The 19357-nt window shown below is 40.1% G+C and overlaps 1 protein-coding gene and 1 non-coding gene across 2 annotated transcripts in view; one reads left to right on the forward strand and one right to left on the reverse strand.

Annotated features, from left to right (window-relative positions):
- RAP1A (RAP1A, member of RAS oncogene family) overlaps positions 1-17921 on the reverse strand; it is a 55617-nt gene extending 37696 nt beyond the window's left edge. The window contains exon 1 of the mRNA XM_006092536.3: positions 17900-17921. The gene's annotated coding sequence lies outside the window, so the exon portion shown is untranslated. The remainder of the gene's footprint in view (positions 1-17899) is intronic.
- Positions 3046-3245, forward strand: LOC111826789. The gene has a single exon (XR_002830186.1). It is a non-coding gene; the product is annotated as a small nucleolar RNA SNORA73 family (small nucleolar RNA).
- Positions 17922-19357: the final 1436 nt, after the last annotated feature.

Below are 19357 nucleotides of genomic sequence, written 5' to 3' on the forward strand. Positions count from 1 at the left end.
GGGGGGGGGGGGGGGTGATTCACCCTGAGAAGTAAACTACAGATTCCTGGCCCTACTGCAGACCTAATATAATCAGTATTTCTATGGATGGGGCTAGTGGCTTTTTATCAAAGGAAGCATATTTATATCACTCCATGCAAAAATTTCATGAAATCCAGACAGATAGATTTTAATTTGGTTTAAGAAATTTTTTAAATTATATATTAACGTGAAAAATATAAAATAACCCAAGTGCCCAGAAATCTAGGAATCCTTGCTAAACTCCTCCCTTTCCTTTACGGAACTTGAAGATTCAAATTTCTTCACAAACCAATCAAACACACCCTTCATTATCTGTACTGGGCATAAGGCAATGTGAAGAATATACAAGAAATAAGCAATGTTTATAAATTAGGCCACTAAACTCACTTCAATTAAATCTGCAAAAACCAGCATTAAAAACTGGTTTTCTCAAGGCACCATTATTCACACAGAAACACAGGTTTTAATCCCATGATGAAAATTAAACAAGTTAGGGAACCAAAGTCACTATTGGGTAATAACTGGGATGCTCAATTCTCTAGTTCACATACTTATTTGGCATGTCAGTCTTGAATTATGCAAAACTGTCCCTACACCAAATTACAAATCTCCCATGTTAAATGTTGAGTCTAAAACATTAAACCACAAATGCCAAGATTTATTGTATACGTAAGTAATAAAACTAAGTGCATAGCTAACAGTTCCAAAAGGAGAACACACAGGGTTAGTCAAAACAGTGAATGGATGTAAAGCATAGACTATTGCTCCAGTCCCTAGAGATCTTCTACTCTCAGTTTCTTACAGACATCAATGCCAACTTGTTGGCTGTAATAATAATAATAATAATAATAATAATAATAATAATTGAGTGCTTTTTGTGTGTCAGGCATACTTATTTAGTCCTCAAACATGTATAAAAAATGGGTACTGTTCTTTTTCCATTTTACAGATGAGAAAAAAACACAGAGAAATAGAGGTGAAGTAACAACTGATAGGTACTATATGCAAACTTCCACGGAGTGTTTTGCCTGCTGACCACAAATACATTCTTATGACCAAATATTCAAAGTGAGACTTGGCATATTACTCATGTAAATAAGCTTATATCCTATAATTAAATAATTATCCATAAAACAGTATATAAATTAATGTAACTGAGGCAAACCTGAGTTAGAAGAATCAAACAAAAGTCTGTCTTCCTATCAATGGTAAAATACTTTCCCAAGCTCATTCCCTACACCAGAAAATGGCAACCTAATTTTGCTTGTTTATAAGTACAGATTTTATCATTACATAATTCCATCTCAGGAATACACTGTTTATTAATTCATTTGTAAAGCCTTTATGTCCTAAGAATCTTCATCTTAAAAGCTTTACTAAATTTAATTTCATATTCTATAATAAATTCATTTTAGACCTTTCATTTTCTAATTATAAGATATATGAATAATGTATAAAGTTCAGAAAAGACGTTTAAGGAGGAAAATAAATCACCTGTAATCCCAATTCAAGATAACTTTGATCCTTTTGGTATTTCCTTTCAGCCTATATTCTACATATGAATAAACATTTTGTAAAAATAAGAACTGCAATCATACTATGAAAACACTGATAATCAGCTTTTTCTCCCATAACAATAGAGAAGTTTTTAAAAAATAGTGCAGACAAATGCAATTACATGACTGATTTTCTACAAAGCACTTTGGACCAAAAAATAGTTTGTTATACTGTGAAAATTAACCACAAGATGGAAACGTGATGGTGGGCCCTTCATCTAAAACTCACTCTCTTTTGGAAGTATTTGAATGTTTTCAAAAATAATTTTAAAATTTTGCTAATTAAGTAGGAATTTTTCTTGTACTAAAAAATTTCACAAGTCCATCTTCAGCATGTCAACACACAGAAGATATTAAACACATGGCTATGGAAGTGTTACAGTTGCAAAAGATCAAAACGGTGACAATTCACTGTAGACACAAGCTGAGCCCAGCACATTGGAGCCTAAGCAGAGCCAGCTAAGAACACCACAAGTGATGATTCTTTATTTCCAGTGTCAAAGGCCTATTTGCTTACATACACAGCAAGCAGATGGCCCTGAGTGTGTCACAATCTCAAACTTGTTCTGTATGACAGAAGCCCAAGTCTAAAGCATAATGGGAATAATAGAATAACTACATCATCTGTAACCCTCCTGCTCAAGGTTTCAACTGCAGATTTTGGTTGATCCTTGAATTATAATGCTATCATATTCCAATGTAAAAATTATGACATTTGAATATAAGAAGTTACTAAAATTTATTTAAAATTCAAAGGGATGTTTTACAATGGAGTTTGTTCAAAGTGTGCTATTCAATATTCAAAAGGCACACTTTTTTTCAAGAAGTATACAATTAGACCAATTTTGAGTCACTTAAGTTCCAGATTTATAATATAGACGTAAAAGAAACACCATCAAAATAACTTAATATTGGAAAATATAAACAACTAAATATGGGTTTGAGACATAAGATTCAACTTCCAAACTCACTTGCACATGGTTTTTAAGTTAATCTGATTTTTTTTTTTAATTTCAGATAGGGAGGGAGAGGGAGAGAGCGAGCCTAATGGGGATCAAGCCCGGAACTTGGGCATGTGCCCTGACCGGGAATTGAACTGGGATCTCCTGGTTCATAAGTCAACATTCAACCACCAAGCCACACCAGCCAGGCTAATCTGATATTCTTAAATAATTATACTTATAAAAGTTCTACCACATTGATACTGGTAGTTTATATGTAGAATCTTCTGAAGCATGATAATCTCCTACCAGGGGGTTATGTATGTCATTACTAAACTGATTATACAGGGTGGGGCAAAAATAGGTTACAGCTGTATGTGAAACAGAGTTTATTCTTATTTTCCATATAAACAACTGTAAACCTACTTTTGCCCCACCCTGTATGATTAGAATGGAGAGCAGAGGGGTACGACAAAAGAGCAGTCTAAATGCCATCATATAGAAATCTAACAAAACACACACAAAAACCAAAAAGCCCCGGGAGGTCACTCTCCCCGGGCTCTGTCCAGGTGGCGTAGGGGAGCATAGGGCTCTGCCCCGTGATGTACAGTCCCTTTCCACAACGTTGGAGAGAAAGCCGGGCCTAGAGTCTGCGCCTACATATTCCTACAACTTCTCAGAGTCCTGTGGACGATGACTGAGGAGACAAACCATGCAGGAAACACCTAGTAAAAAAAAAAAGTAAAAAAAAAACAAAAAAGAGAATTTGAGGATATCAAGAACCAAAATATCATATAAAGTTATGTTGTTTTTTGTTTTTTTTTAAAGGATTAATTTTAATTTAAATGCCAGTCACCATGTGAAGTTTTTTTTGTTTGTTTGTTTGTTTTTAATATATTTTATTGATTTTTTACCGAGAGGAAGGAAGAGGGATAGAGAATTAGAAACATCAATGAGAGAGAAACATCGATCAGCTGCCTCTTGCACACCCCCTATTGGGGATGTGCCCGCAACCAAGGTACATGCCCTTGACCGGAATCGAACCTGGGACCCTTCAGTCCACAGGCCGACGCTCTATCCACTGAGCCAAACCGGTTAGGGCGTAAAGTTGTTTTATAAACATGTCATATTATAGCCTTAGTCTCACATCTATAAACAAATTCTAAAATATGTCTTTACAAAAACAGCCCTGAGTTTATTGTAATTTCTACTCAAACCAACATGACAGATCCCTACTTCGTGAGTGTCATGATTTGTGAGAGTCATCAAATCATCTCTGAAGGTCCCTATAAGCCACCATATTAACCTACAGGGTTCCTTCTACCCATTCAACATTAATTTATCTCCTCAGAGCCCTCACACTTCACCAATTTCATTTCTTTTTGTAAAAATAAATTTACTTCCCACAGTCTAGCATAGCAACTTCCACCTGCAAATCCTGTAAACCCTTCTTTTGCAGCCTTCCACTAAAATAGTTTCTTTCAATCTCTCGATTATCTGCATCTACTTTCATCCCTGGTATCCATTACTGTTCCATATTCATTTAAAAGAATTCTAATCTTAAATTTATTAGGATATTGAATCATTAAAGAATTAGGAACTGTATAAATATGCAGTTTAGAGACTCACATTAGTAGTCTGTCCAGGTATTAACATCAGTTGAAAATAATACTTATCACATTATGTATTTTAACCCTATTAAATTATCAGTTCATATTTCTAAACAAACCACACTTTGTTGTACTAATAGAAAACAGAAACACATGCCCCCCACACAACTGAAATAGAGATTAGATGGTCAACTAATGTTGGCTACATAATTATTTCAACTACTGTTATATAATCTTATTTCAGACAACTACAGTAAATTTAAAAAAATTAAGAGATACAAACAGAACCAAAAAATAACATCCTGAATGTGAATAGAAGGGTCTAACACAGATATAATATTACAGACTGATAACATTACATACTACTTAGTTAAAATCTAAGTGAAAGTGATGCTTTCCATGTCTCTGGTATTTATTTCCCTCTTCAGGATTTTTACTGTGTGATTTATTTTAAGTAACTTAAACCACATGAGAGAAGAGGGACTTTTGTACAGAGAAAAAGAAAGGTGAATTCAATTGTTTGTGAAAAATGTTCTAGACTCATCTGAAAGAAAAATGTTGTTCTGCACTGAAGAAAAAATTATTGAGTTAAAGGCGGTCTTCTATCATTCACCTACTGATCCATTCATTCACTAAAATTTATATTCATTCATTCATATTTGTAATGAACATTAATTCATATTCATTCATTCATACTTGTAATGCAAGCAAAATACAAATATTTATTGATCATCTATTTTATGCTTTTCTATGGCAGTCCCTGCTTCTGGTAGTTTACTGTCAGCATTATTCCCTATAATTAGTTTGTTAATTTTCATAGATTATATAATTACTTTGAGTTTCATCATCTGTAAAAAATGGACAATATCTATTTCAAAGATTTGCTGTGCAGATTAAATGAGATGTAAGGGCTTCACCTTCAAGAAAAGGCCCTATGCTCTTTTATTTCAATTTTTGGGACTAGAATAGAAAGTCTATTCATGTTTCACACACTTCATATGTCAACTCACGTAAAAAATAAATTTTTTTAAATTTCCGCTTTATTGAGGTATAATTAACATTTAAAATTGTGAATTTTCTTATAATAGTGTATCATGAGCCACTCATTCTTATTCATAACTTATTTTTCCTGCCAAAATGCAAGCAGACTTCTAAGAATGTAAGACATACATATTGGGAAGGTCACAAATGCCAGCATAGTGACAGTGCCAAAATGGCCCAAACCAGGGAAGCTCCTACTCTCAGCTATGGTTGGGGAGGAGGAGGGAAGGGTAAGAGTAATCAGCCCTAGGGGAGTGGCTGTAGTTCTGATTTCTGTTGACAAACAGAAATATCTTCGAACCAATTCAAAATAGACTCAACTAAGATGTTATAGTTTGAGACATTAAATCACTCTTTTGACTATCTGGGGTCCCTTTAGTAAATGAAGTATCACTCAGTTGACCAAATCTGGGCTTTTGAAGTTTCATTAGAAAAACACAGTATTTATAAAAAGTAACACACACTATCCCCAATATTATCTATAATAATAAAAGCATAATATGCTAATTAGACCGGATGTCCTTCCGGACGACCTTCTTGACGAAGCTGGGGCCGCGAGGGAAGCCCAGATCCCGGGTGCCAGAGGGAAGCCGGTGCCGGCAGCCGGGGTGAAGGAAGATCTACTCTTGCACAAACTTCGTGCATCGGGCCTCTAGTGTGCTATATTTGCTTATTACAGTCAAGTGCTGCTTTATGATGGGGATAGGTGCTGAGAAATGGGTCATTAGGAGATTTTGTCATTGTGCAAGCATCACAGAGTGCACATAGGGTGCACTTATAAAACCTACATGGCATAGCCTCCGACCCACATAGGCTCTAAGGCCACACACCTGTACAGTAGGTAACTGTAACACAATGGTAAATATTTGTATAGCGAAACACAGAAAGGATAGAGTACAAATACGATATAAAAGATGGAAAAAGGTGCACTTATATAGGGCACTTATCATGAATGGAACTTGCAGGACTCGAAGTTGCTCTGGGTGAGTCAGTCAGTGAGTGGTGAGTGACTGTGAAGGCTGAGGACATTACTGCACGTAACTGTAGACTTTTTTTTTTTTAATAAAGTTCATGTTTGCTACACAAAATTTTAAAATTACACGAGATTAAATCAAATGCAAGGCAGAATGATGCAATCAAGAAACGAAGTGAGCCGAAACGGGTTTGGCTCAGTGGATAGAGCGTCGGCCTGCGGACTGAAAGGTCCCGGGTTCGATTCCAGTCAAGGGCATGTACCTGGGTTGCGGGCACATCCCCAGTAGGAGATGTGCAGGAGGCAGCTGATCGATGTTTCTCTCTCATTGATGTTTCTAACTCTCTATCTCTCTCCCTTCCTCTCTGTAAAAAATCAATAAAATATATTAAAAAAAAAAAAAAGAAACGAAGTGAACACGTGAAATGAGAGGCTGCTGCCAGCGTAACCTGGCATGCTGTTTTACAGCAAACTTTTTTATAAGTAGAGAGAGTACACTCTAAAAAAACAATTAATAGTATAGTAAATACATAAACCAGCAACCGTTCATCATGATCAAGTATTCTGTACGGTACATAACTGTATGTGCAGCAGGCTTGTTCACACCAGCATCACCACAAACAGGTGAGTAATGAATGCACTGAGATATGACTGTCACTAGGCGGAGGAATTTTTCAGTTCCATTACAATTTGATGGCACCATCATTGTAGATGTGGTCCATCTCTACAGAAATGATGCATGACCATAATTTAAAAATATTTTCAAATACACTTTTAAAGGAAAGAGATTTGAATAAAAATTAACAGGACTTTATTTCTGAGTTTAGAAAATATTTGAAAACTAAAAGAAACATTTAGAAAGGTATAACAAATCAATGCTTTAAAATATGCAAACATCTTGAAAGTATCACAAACCAATGGGGGTTGCTTCTTTTCTCAACTTGTAATATTAAAGAAAGACAGTGAGCAGATCATTCACAGCTGCAGAGAGTTTACTTATGAGTCAAAAAGAAATATTAATATCAACCTTTAGGCTAATTTGCTTACATATTATTCAGCCAAGTGGAAAGTACAATTAATATAGAGCTAGAGCCAGATACCAGAATGACTAAGAATGGCATGAGCAAACTAATTTGTTTGTAATTAATAAATTAAGGGGAAAGGAGAGAACTCCATTCTAAGTTGCTTACCAAACTAGAAGTCTGTACTTTACTTTTCACTTCTGCTCACACAACTGATGTTTCTAAAGTCTAGTCACATTCACCAATGCTGGAATGACCACACACTGAAGAACTGCACTGTACATTGACATATTTTAAGATAGCTCCAGAAGTGCCAAAGTCTAAATGTGAAGGTTCCCTGTTAACTAAGAACTCAAAATGCTAAATAAGTAAAATTCATAAAGTTACAAATTTGTCAAAGGAATAGCATAAACATGCTTTTCATTAATGAAATAACAGGAATTTTTACCTTTCAATTTTTAAGAATAGGTAGCAACAACCAAAGTGTATTGAGTCCTATCTTCTCTCAGAGGTTGTCTACCTCCATGGAGCCTGTATCTCAAATTCTCTTTTGAATTTCAATTCCAAACTGGGTACACTTGAAGAGCCAGATTTTCACAACAGTGACTCCCAGCAACTCCCCTCAAAACCTTCCCTAGTTTCCTTTAAACTCTCAGATCCTGCCTTACCTGTATTATTACCAGCCTCCTTGTGTCCAGTCTCTTTCTTCCTCAATTAATTCTGAACTGTAGCTAGATTCATCTTCCAAAAGATGTCATTTTCCCCCTATCAAAACTCCTTGCACTCCTGAATAAAGTCTATACTTCTCAATCTAGCATTCAATGAGTTCTTAAGCCTAGCCCTAATCAACCTTTATGGGCTTAATGCCACATTTACTAATTATATAGGCTTAGGCTTCTGTCAAATCAGTCTCCTGTTCTCCAACTTGTCCTGAACTTTCTATCCTGGCTCATGCCATTCCTACCAGAAAGAATGTCTACTACCACCTTGGCTGGGTAGCTCAGTTGGTCAGCACATTGTCCCAGTGTGTCAAGGTTGTGGGTTCCATCCCATCAGGTCACATACAAGAATCAAGCAATAAATGCATAAATGAGTGGAACAACAAATCGATGTTTCTCTCTCTCCCTCAAAAAAATAAATAAAAATAAATCAATAAAAAATACAAATAAAAAGAATATCTACTACCACTCCCCTCCAGCTGCCATTGCTCAAGGCCATTTTGCATCTCTCAAGGCCATTCTGCACTGTCATGTAGGCAAGGCCACACAAATGACATCTCTTGCCCCACCCACCAAAACTGGCAAAACAAAACACAAAAAAATAAATTTAACAATAGCTAGTTTTTATTAAATGCCGACTACATGCCAAGCAGTCTTACATAATATTTCTAATCCTCTCAACAATCCTATGAAGTAATTATTATTCCCCTTTTAAAGATGAGAAAGCCAAATTTCATAAATATCAAATCATATATATTTAGCAAGTTACCTTAAGTTACATACACAGTAAGTTGCCTCAAATCATGGACTTAGTAAGTGGCAAAGCAAGGATTTGAACCTAGGTTGCCTAACTTCAGAGCCACTGCTCTAAACACTAAGTATTTATTTTTTGTTCTGAACCATGTGACTAACCCACCCATATATCTGAAATAATTTTTTTACATAAGTTTTACTACATGCTATAAGCTTTCTCAGGTTTGTCATTTTAGTAAAGGGAGAACTTTAAAATGCCATTTTTTCCCAATAAAAAACAATGCTCAAATTGTAACCTCAAGGAGTATCTTTTTATGGAACACTAGAGGCCTGGTGCACGAATTTGTGCACCAGTGGGGTCCCTAGGCCTGGCCTATGGGATTGGGCCGAAACCAGCTCTCCGACATTCCCTGAGAGGTCCCAGATTGCGAGAGGGTGCAGGCCAGGCCAAGGGACCCCACTGTTGTACAATCAGGGCCAGGGAGGGATGTGGGAGGTTGGCCAACTGCAGAGAGACGGTGGGAGGGCTCCAGAGCATGTCCAGCCTGTTTCGCTCAGTCCTGATCGGCCGGACCCCAGCAGCAAGCTAACCTACTGGTTGGAGCATCTGCCCCCTGGTGGTCAGTGCACATCATAGCGACTGGTCGACCAGTTGACTGTCTGCCCCCTGGTGGTCAGTGCACGTCATAGCGAGTGGTTGAGTGGCCTTAGCATTCATTAGCATATTACACTTTGATTGGTTGAATGGACAACCGAACACTTAGCATATTAGGCTTTTATTATATAGAATTTTTACCTAAAATATTTTCAAAGAAATTCATTCCAACCAATTTTTTCAAAGATGACTACAAATTACCAATCATACACTATGATGGTTTTACAGATTATTAAAATCTGAGGATTTTGTGGTTCCCACCCAAGAATTGTAATAGATATCTATCAAATTGGCAAAGATTGTAAAAACTGACCTACTCAATGCCATTGAAGGTGAAGTGAGACACACTCTTATACACAGGGTAACCACCCTCTGATCCAGTTATCCCACTTCTGAGAATCTATCCTAAAGAAAGAAAGAAAAACACAAAGATGCAATCAAAGACAAATGTACAAAAATGTTTGCCCCCAGTATTATTTAAAACTAGAGATCCGGTGCATGGATTCGTGCACACTCAAAGGAAATTAATTAGAAGGTGGCCAGTGGGGTGAGATGGGGTGAGACAGGCGGGACATACCCTGGAGCCAACCTCCTGTGGTCCCTCCCCAGCCGGCCGCACCTGGGGAGACACTGGGGCTCGAAGGGCGTCTATGGAGTGAGCGGTGGGGTACCTTGGCCTGGCCTTCGGGGATCGGGCCAAAACTGGCAATCCGACATCCCCCAAGGGGCCCCGGAGTGCAAGAGGGCACTCTGCAAAGTTGCTGTTGCTTGGCAGCTCCTGTGTTGAGAGTCTGCCCCTGGTGGTCAGTGCGCATCATAGCTACTGGTGGAGGGTCAAACGGTCGCTTAGGCTTTTACATATATAGATAGATAGTAATACTATAAAGAATTGACCTAAAAATCCCACACTAGGTTGAACACCAATATCCTGTTCAGAGAAAAAAGTAGGAGCAAAACAGCCTATATAAAAGCATTAATTCCAATTTTTAAGAAAAAAAATATGTACATGCAAGAAAAAACTAGAAAAATGTACTAAATGTATTAAAATGTTACTATTAAAATGTTAGTAGTAATTATCGCTAGGTATAGGTTTATAGGTGATTTTCAATTACTTCTTTCATTTATGTTCTTTTCAAAATTTATCACAATGGAACATAAATTACTTTAAACAGGAAAACAATGTTTAAGCAGTTATAGCCACTGAAAATGAACCTAACAAGAACATATTACTTGGAACAGAAACTACATTTCCTAGTGTAAAGAAATCAGCAAACTTGTTTTGTTTCCAGCTTCTATTACATTCACGTTTACCTTTAGATAGTGTAAAGAATGTTATCCATGACTCAGTAGCATTCGTGGAATTACACAGGCTCACTAAAAGTCAGCCAATACTCCAACAGAAAGCATCACAGTTAAGTGAACTGTTTTACTGTATGCCTATTGAGAACTAGAGTCCTGGTGCATGAATTCATGCACCAGTGGGGTCCCTCAGCCTGGCCTGCGGGATCGGGCTGAAACCAGCTCTCTGACATCCCCCTAAAGGTCCTGGATTGCGAGAGGGTGCAGGCCCAGCTGAGGGACCCCATCGGTGCACGATCGGGGCAAGGGAGGGACGCAGGAGGTTGGCCAGCCTGGGACGGACTGTGGGAGAGCTCCAGGGCATGTCCAGCTTGTCTTGCTCAGTCCCGACTGGCCGGACCCCAGCAGCAAGCTAACCTACTGGTCAAAGTGTCTGCCCCCTGGTGGTCAGTGCATGTCATAGCGAGAGGTTGAGCATATCATTAGCATATTATGCTTTGATTGGCTGAACAGCTGACCGGACACTTAGCATATTAGGCTTTTATTATACAGGATAATAAACATCCAGTTAATCCTAACTCAAAACATGCAAAATGGAAAAATCAGAAAAACTATTCTCATTTTGTAAATTAACTAAACATACTGTTGTTGCCTTATAAGGACATCACAGGTCTGAAGGGGGGAGGAACTTGAAAATAAAGCTGGCAAACTACCAACATTCACTAAAAATGCACAGTGATGCATTTGTCTATATGTACATTTCTGTCCTAGTGGATAGTTAACTTCAGTCACAGGATAATTTTAATCAGTGTAGAAAAAATATTACGCTGGACTGCAAAAAAACCCACACAAAAATACACTCACATTAAACAAAATTAAATTTGCTAGCTGAAAAAAAAAACTTCCCACAATGTGACATATATGCAGAAAAGCAATTTGAAAAATAAAAGTCTTGGACAGAAGTAAAATAGGCAGTAGAAAGCAAATAATTTTTATTTCACTATGTTTTAAATAAATTGGAAACTGGTTTGCTCTAATACTAAAAAGCTGTTAAAAAAATAAGACCACAGAAATAGCTGTTAAGTAGCTAAGAGATCATTTAAAATAGTTTATTTAGAAAATGAATATACGCCCTGGCCAGTGTGGCTCAGTTAGTAGGAGCATCATACAATCCATCAAAAGGTCTTGGGTTCCATTTACAGTCAGGGTACATACCTCTCCCCCACTTTCCCTCTCTCTAAAAAAAAACAATGAAAATGTCCTTGGGTGAGAACTTAAAAAAAAAGAAATGGCCTGGCTGGTATGGCTCAGTTGGTTGGGTGTCATCCCCTGCACCAGGAAGATGCCAGTTCAATTCCTGATCAGGGCACATGTCTGGTTGTGGGCTCGATCCCTGGTAGGGGACATGCAGGAGGCAGCCAATCAATGTTGTGCTCTCACATCAATGTTTTTCTCTCTCTCCCTCTCCTTTCCTCTCTCTCTAGGAATCAGTAAACCATTCTATAAATAAATAAATAAATAAGTAAGTAAGTAAGTAAGTAAGTAAAACAAAGAATAATATTATCCAGAGACAAGGGGCACGGGTGGGGGGGGGGGGTGTTAGAGATCAACCAAAGGACTTGTATGCATGCATCTTAGCATAACCAATGGACACGGACAATGGAGTGGTGGGGGATTGCCCTCGGGGGTGGGAATGGATATGGGGGGTGGGGGTGGGGAATCAATCGGGGGGAAAAAGGAGACATGTAATACTTTAAACAATAAAAAAGAAAATGAACATGATTATATTTTAATTCTAAAATGAAAATACAAAATTTATTTATAAAACATATGTCAGGTTCTGACAACAAAATTACTAGACTAAATTCCTTAAATAGAAACTACAGTCCTCACATTTCAGTTTCCATCAAAGAGCCTAATAGTGGGTCACTCAAACATCGTTCAATGACTAAATCTAAAATCTACTAATAAGATTATGCAACACTTTCACCAGCATATGATAGAATTTAAAAGGTATTTCAAAAAGCATCAGTGATTTGGGCTAGATACTGAAAAGTACATAAAATCCAAGATAGTGTTACAATTCCAACTGCTAAAATAATTAAGTTATAGTTGCTTGCTTAATGTTTTATAATACTTGCCTAGAACAGAATGATTCTATTTGTAAATGAACTTAAAAATATCACTGAAAATACAGTGAATGAATTTACTCTCTAGATTACACATCTGACAAATCTGAAATGTTCAATCTGCAATAAGAGAGAATTTCCTACTATTGCTAACTTAAAATCTCACAAACTGCATTTGGGATTTGTCCAAAGAAACAGTTGTAGCCAGTTATTTGTGCCTCTCTTACAACCAGAACAAGTGAATACAACATTATATTGCAAGCAAACATGAATGTTATAGATATATATACTTAAAGAGTTTAACATAAGGTACTTCAAGTTTTAATTAATCCAACAGTGTCTTTATCAGTTATAATGTGTAGTTTAGTATATTCCTATTCTGAAACATGGCTTAATTTAAATAGATCTTGAAACCTAACACGGGATTACATATTTAATTCCAAATTTGGTTAACTTTACCATTCCACACTTTGAACCACTCTCTATCAATGTGAACTAAATAGGCTAGAGATAGGAAACTATATCAGGGAAAACTGGATATGCAAAGAATTATTTTTCCCAGGTTTATCTATTCTAAATTTATACAGCCTAAATAAATAAGTCATTAGTAAAAAAAGCCATTAACTTTTCTAATGATTGAAGTTAATTTCATAGAACATAATATTCAATCCTCCACATGTATATCACAGACTTCTGAAAATTATATAAAGTGTTTCTTTTAGAGCACTTATAAAAGTACACTATTTCTTGCTTCAACTTTATCTTAATCATCACATACAATTTCCTTTTTTTATTGGTACATGCACATACCTTCTACCTCAAAAGGCCTATTTTCAAGCAGAAATGAGAGCATGGCATAGTTCTCTATTGAACTGCTTTGTTGATCTGAGTATCATGATAGGCTAAGCTTATACTAGTAGCTTCACTACTCATCTGGATCATTTAACTTGGAAACAAACTGCCCTCTTAACCAGTCACCTCAAAACTGTGTAAAGGGGACTGGACAGAGAGCATGTGAATCATTCAGTGCAAACCCATAACCACCATTACAAAAATTCAAAATGTAAATGGACCAGTATTATCTCTGTGAACAGAGTGAAAAAGCACATAACATCTACCCCAAATTTCATGCATAAAAAAGGGGGAAAAAATGGATGCTTCATCTATCTCAGTAGGAGAGGGAGAGATAGAAACATCAATGACAAGACAGAAACATCATTGGCTGGCTGGCTCCTGCATGGCCAACCCTGGGGATTGAGCCTGCAATCCGGGCATGTGTCCTGACCGGGAATTGAGCGGTGACCTCCTGGTTCATAGATTGACACAACAACGGAGCCACACCGGCTGGGTTGTGTTCATAATTTTAAACTCACCACCCCATTAATATATAAATGCTTCATATGAGATATTTTTACTGAACTTATAAAATGAGAATTTTATAACTGGGAGCTTAAGGAGTTATCTGAGGCTAAATGAACATTTGCTGGGTGCCTAGCATGTACAGACACAGTGCTAGGTGCCTGCAGGTAACCCTATTAGTTCAACCCACTCTCCCAGGTCATGCCAAATCAAGCCATCTGGATTTCAGAACTAGAAATGCTGAGCAATGCCCTCACTGTGGTATGATTTCTATCAAAACAGACCGGTAACACCCTCCTTTAAAAACTAAATAAAATTTCAAAGCTGCTATGCTGATCTTATTTAATAGAAACAATAGTTTCTGTGTTTTGAATAACTATAAAGAATTACAACAATTTAAAAATTCAACTGTGAGAGTCCTCAACTAAGTACTAGTTGCATAATTTATTGCAAAGAAGAAAACAGGGCTGTCACAGTTGTAAAATTCTAAAGACACACAGAACAGAAATCAAACAAACTGCAGATACCATTTAAAAAATCCCTTTGTAGCCGAAACCGGTTTGGCTCAGTGGATAGAGCGTCGGCCTGCGGACTGAAAGGTCCTAGGTTCGATTCCGGTCAAGGGCATGTGCCTGGGTTGCGGGCACATCCCCAGTGGGAGATGTGCAGGAGGCAGCTGGTCTATGTTTCTATCTCATCGATGTTTCTAGCTCTCTGTCTCTCTCCCTTCCTCTCTGTGGAAAATCAATGAAATATATTAAAAAAAAATAAAAAATAAAATAAAAAATCCCTTTGTAAGAAAAAAAAATTAAATGCTTGCTTGGAATGCCAATTGTATATAAAAGGTCATCAACTACCCTCTTAACCAGTCACCCAAAACTGTGTAAAGGGGACAGAACAAAGTTCATGAGTATGAGTGAACACTGGCAAGATTGAAGTTATTTAACTATCAGATTAAAAATTAAGACAGAATGTAAAGTTTCCTGAGGGCAGAGACCCTGTCTAATTCATCTCTCTATCTCCAATCATTAGCTAATAATAAATGAACTCTAAATGAGCTATTGGAAAATTAAACCTAACAATCTAAAATTGTTTTTAAAATACTAAATAATAATACTCAATGCAGGTGACATTGCCATGAAACTTAAGATCAACAACAGTGGCTATCACTTTAACTAGTACAACATACTCTTTGAAGGAATTCACAGATACAACACCAAGAACACAAGTATATTCACATACTTTGATTCTGTAGTCCTTCTTCTGGAAATCAATCCCAAGGAAACATTTCAAAAGAAAGAAAAAGTTGCATACACAAGTGTTCGTTTTGTTATTTTAACAGGGGAAAAGGAAACTACCTATATACCCAACAGCAGATAGATGGACTAATTTGCAACCACTGAAAAAGATTTAAAAAGATTAACTTCCTGATCTGTCCTCCTGCTTCTACGCTCCCCCTCCCAGCCAAGCTGGTTTCCACTCAACAGCCAGAATGATTCTCACAAACATAAGTCAGAATAGGTTTCTCTTCAACTCCAAACCCTCCAATGGTTTCCCATCTCATTCATAGTAAACTTGAAAATTCTTGACTAGTCTACAAGGCCTTATGGGGGGGGCCCAGCTACTTCTCTAACCTCAAGTTCAACTCTCACTTTCCCTCTTGTTTACTGGCCTCCTAGTTTTTCTAAAAAAGGCAAAGTACACTGAGGGGTCTTTGCACTTGCAGTTCTCTCTGCTTGTAACCTTCTTCCCCAAAAGCACACACCCTCACTTCCGTCAGGTTTCCGGGCTAGTCTCATGGCTTCCCGCCTATCCTTCCCCGACCCTGTTTCTCTATCCCTCACCTTCTTTACTCTTCTGCACAGCTCTTAAAACCTGACATACTCTTTATGTATGTGGTGATGGCCCATCTCTCCTGATTAGAATACACACTCTATGACAGTAAGGATTTTGTTTTATTACAACAGACTTTCAAAAAGCACTTGTTGGATTAACATTGAATGCTGTTACAATAATTATTAACTACATGAAATACCATGCATATTAACAAGCTTGAAGAGAACAGGAAAACTGAATCGTTTGATTTATGAACATTCTCAAGTGCTGTTCATATTGCTCAGAAGTTTATACAATAAAAATCGTAAGTCCACCATGTTTATGATTTTGAGCTTCCGACTGCAGCAATCTTATTTCCTTGGAAGTCATCAGTAACTGTTACTGACCTGGTAACAGTTATTAAAATGAGAACTTTGCCCCATAAAACTGCAGTAACAATCACTCTTAAGTCTTGTTCCCAAAGACACAAAGTTTAATCTGTAAGTGTAAATACTGTCATTCTTAAGGGCACACAGAAAATAAAAGCTTTTGAACAACTTTAATATGGAGCTGAATACTACTCAGTTCCATCATAATAATAACTTTTGAGACAAGTTTCCATGGTTGGCTTTAGAAGGTCCCTGAAGCTGAATACAAAATTTTCTGCATAAATGCCTATTACTATTTTTCTACAGTGCCTATATATTTCATTATATTCTCAAAGGTATCAGTAGCCTAGAAAAGGTCAAGAATTACTATTTTATATCTGGGAAGTGAAATGCAATATTCAAACGTAAGCTACTTCTCAAAAGAACAGAAGATATATAATACCTAAGCACATGTTTGTAATCACTCAATTCATTCAAGAAATACCGAGTGCCTACATACGCCACGCACCGTAGGATCCTCAAAAACGTCCATCTACTAGTAATCATAGTTTGCAGTACATAATTCAAAATACAGAACAAGATTCACTGAAACACCAGAATTTAAAAAAAAAAAAAGAATTTCAACCAACGCAAACATAATTTCAAAACAGTGTTACAGAAAACCATAATAAAGACACAAAAAGAGCTCGGGACCTGATCTAGTAGTGCTTTTTATGTCAAAATGTGGCAGATTATCAATTACATCAAAAGAAAAGAAAAACTACACAGACGCATGCCCACCCCCACACGCTGACAGGAAACCAAAAGAAAGTTTCCAAATCCTGTTTCCAGCAGCATCCCTTCTGAGGCTGCCCTTCAGCGACTGCGAAGGTAGGAGCCCCGGTGAGCACGGGGAGCTGCTACCCGACTGGGGCTGTGATTAAAAACAGAAAGAGCCCTCCTCCCACGCCCAGGAAGCAGAACACGGCGGCCACCTGTAAGGACGTGGCCCATTAACCTCCTGCCCTCTTAACTCTTCTTTCATGCCTTATGCCCTCCTCCCTCCAAAGCAATGACAATACGTCCCTCCCCAAAAGAAATACCTAACTGCTCACGGTAGTTGGCTCCAAGGAGTCAAAAGGCCCCCTAAACTCTGGTTCTTAGCCCTATGAGGAGACGCCCCCCCCCCTTTTTTTTAGGCACAAGTGTCTTCCCGCAGACCTTTTCCCCATAGCAGTCAATTACACAATTCGGCTTAAGACACTGTCCCATAACTTCCTGAGTTGAGGGGGCAAACGACACCCCTACCAGCCCCAGTTGGAAGGAAGACAAGAATCAGGCGGACCTCGTCCCTAACAACATCCAGGGAAGCAGAGACAGACCCCAGGAAAGCAGCGCCGACAGGGCGGACACGCGGCGTGCTGCGGAGGACACCGGGGAAGGAGGGCGGGAAAGGGGCCGGGAGGCGGAGAGGGATGAAGAGATGTCAGCCCGGCGCACGGGGGGCATAAAGGGAGCGGGGACCCTGGACCCAGGGCCACGCTGCCGCCTCCCCGCACCTCCTAGCGCAGGAGGGGGAACAGAGAATTCCCTCCACCCGCCACCCCTCTCCGCGTGCCCCCCAAAGGGAGAGCTGACCCGAGTCTGGGGACAGGCAAGCGGAAAAGAGAGGCGACGTCCAATCTCCTACATCGCCCAGGCGGCGCGGGGCGAGGGCACCGTCCGGGGAGATGGCGAGGGAAACGGGCTAGTGCCATGACACCTCCGGGAGTTGCAGGGTGGGGGACACAATGTCCTCTTTCTCTCCCACACCCGGCCCGGCCCTCCGTCCGTCTCCCGCAGGCCCAGCCACAGTCGACCGGCTCCGTCCGCGGGCGTGGTTGGCTCCGGCGGCGGCGGCGGCGGCGGCCGGGCCTCCGCGAGCCCTGGCCCTCCCGCCGGCCAGGCCCCCGGGCCGCCGCCCCGGACACCGAGGGAACGCGGAGAAGGAAGGGGGAGCCGGGGGACTGACCGGCGACAGGAGTCGCCTCAACCCCGGCCCGGCCGACCCGCGCCCCCCGCTCCCTCCGGGGTGGCTCCGGCTCCCCGCCCCTCACTCACCCCCCCAGTCCAGCGCCTCCTCCACCTCCTCCTCCTCCTCCTCCCTCCTCTCTGCCGTGGCTCCGGCTCCGGCTCTGCGCGGCGACGGCGGCGGCGGCCTCGAGAGCGGCGGCGGCGGCGCCTCCAGAACGCGCACGCACGCAGCACGCAGCCCCGCCCCCTGGTCACGCCCCGCCCCTCCGAGTCCGCGTCGGCGAGGCTTTGGCCCCGCCCTCCCCGCCGCTTTCCGGACTCCACTTAAAGGGGCCGCGCAGGAAGGGGTGGGGAGAGCAAAGGACGGTGGGGGAGGTGGGGGCTGTCGTGGCTTAGCGGAGGATGGGATGTGGGGTTGCGGCCGGCCGGAACTGAACTGAGGGAGGGTCCAGAGATTCAGGAGTGGAACCTTGGAGGAAATGCAGTCGTTCAACAAGTACTAATTGAACACCTAGTAGGTGCCAGGCACTGTCCTAGGCGGTAAAGCCATACATGGGCAAGCAGGGGCTTGCCTTCTACTGGGGTAGGAGAGAGGAGACAGACAACAAGCAAGGGAACAAAATTTCAGGTATTGATAAGTGGTGTGAAAGAAATAAAGTCGGGAAGCGGGTGACTTTATCGCCGAGCCGGTATTGCCAGGCCAGGGAGACCTCTGAGCACATGCACGAAGGGTAGGATAGGCAGGAGTAAGCCTAGCAAATAAATACGGGGGAGGGGAGGGCAGCCTTTCCAAGCTGAAATAAACCAGCATAAGCTCAGGTGGGAATATGCCTGGCCTGTTGCAGGAACAACAAAGGCCAGCATGTCCGAGGAATCAGCGGGCCAGAGAGCAAGCTGTAGGCTGAGAGGTGGGCAAGTGACCAGATCCCATGAAGCCTTATAGGCAGTCACAACAGCAACAGAAAGCCATGGGAGGGTGAGCAGAGCAATGACAGCGTCGTGCAGCCCTGACCGGTGTGGCTCAGTTGGTTGGAGCGTCCTCCCTTGCACTAAAAAGTTGCTGGTCAGGGCACATGCCTGGGT

This window comes from Myotis lucifugus, unplaced genomic scaffold (assembly GCF_000147115.1).
Source record: "Myotis lucifugus unplaced genomic scaffold, Myoluc2.0 scaffold_101, whole genome shotgun sequence".
NCBI lineage: Eukaryota > Metazoa > Chordata > Mammalia > Chiroptera > Vespertilionidae > Myotis > Myotis lucifugus.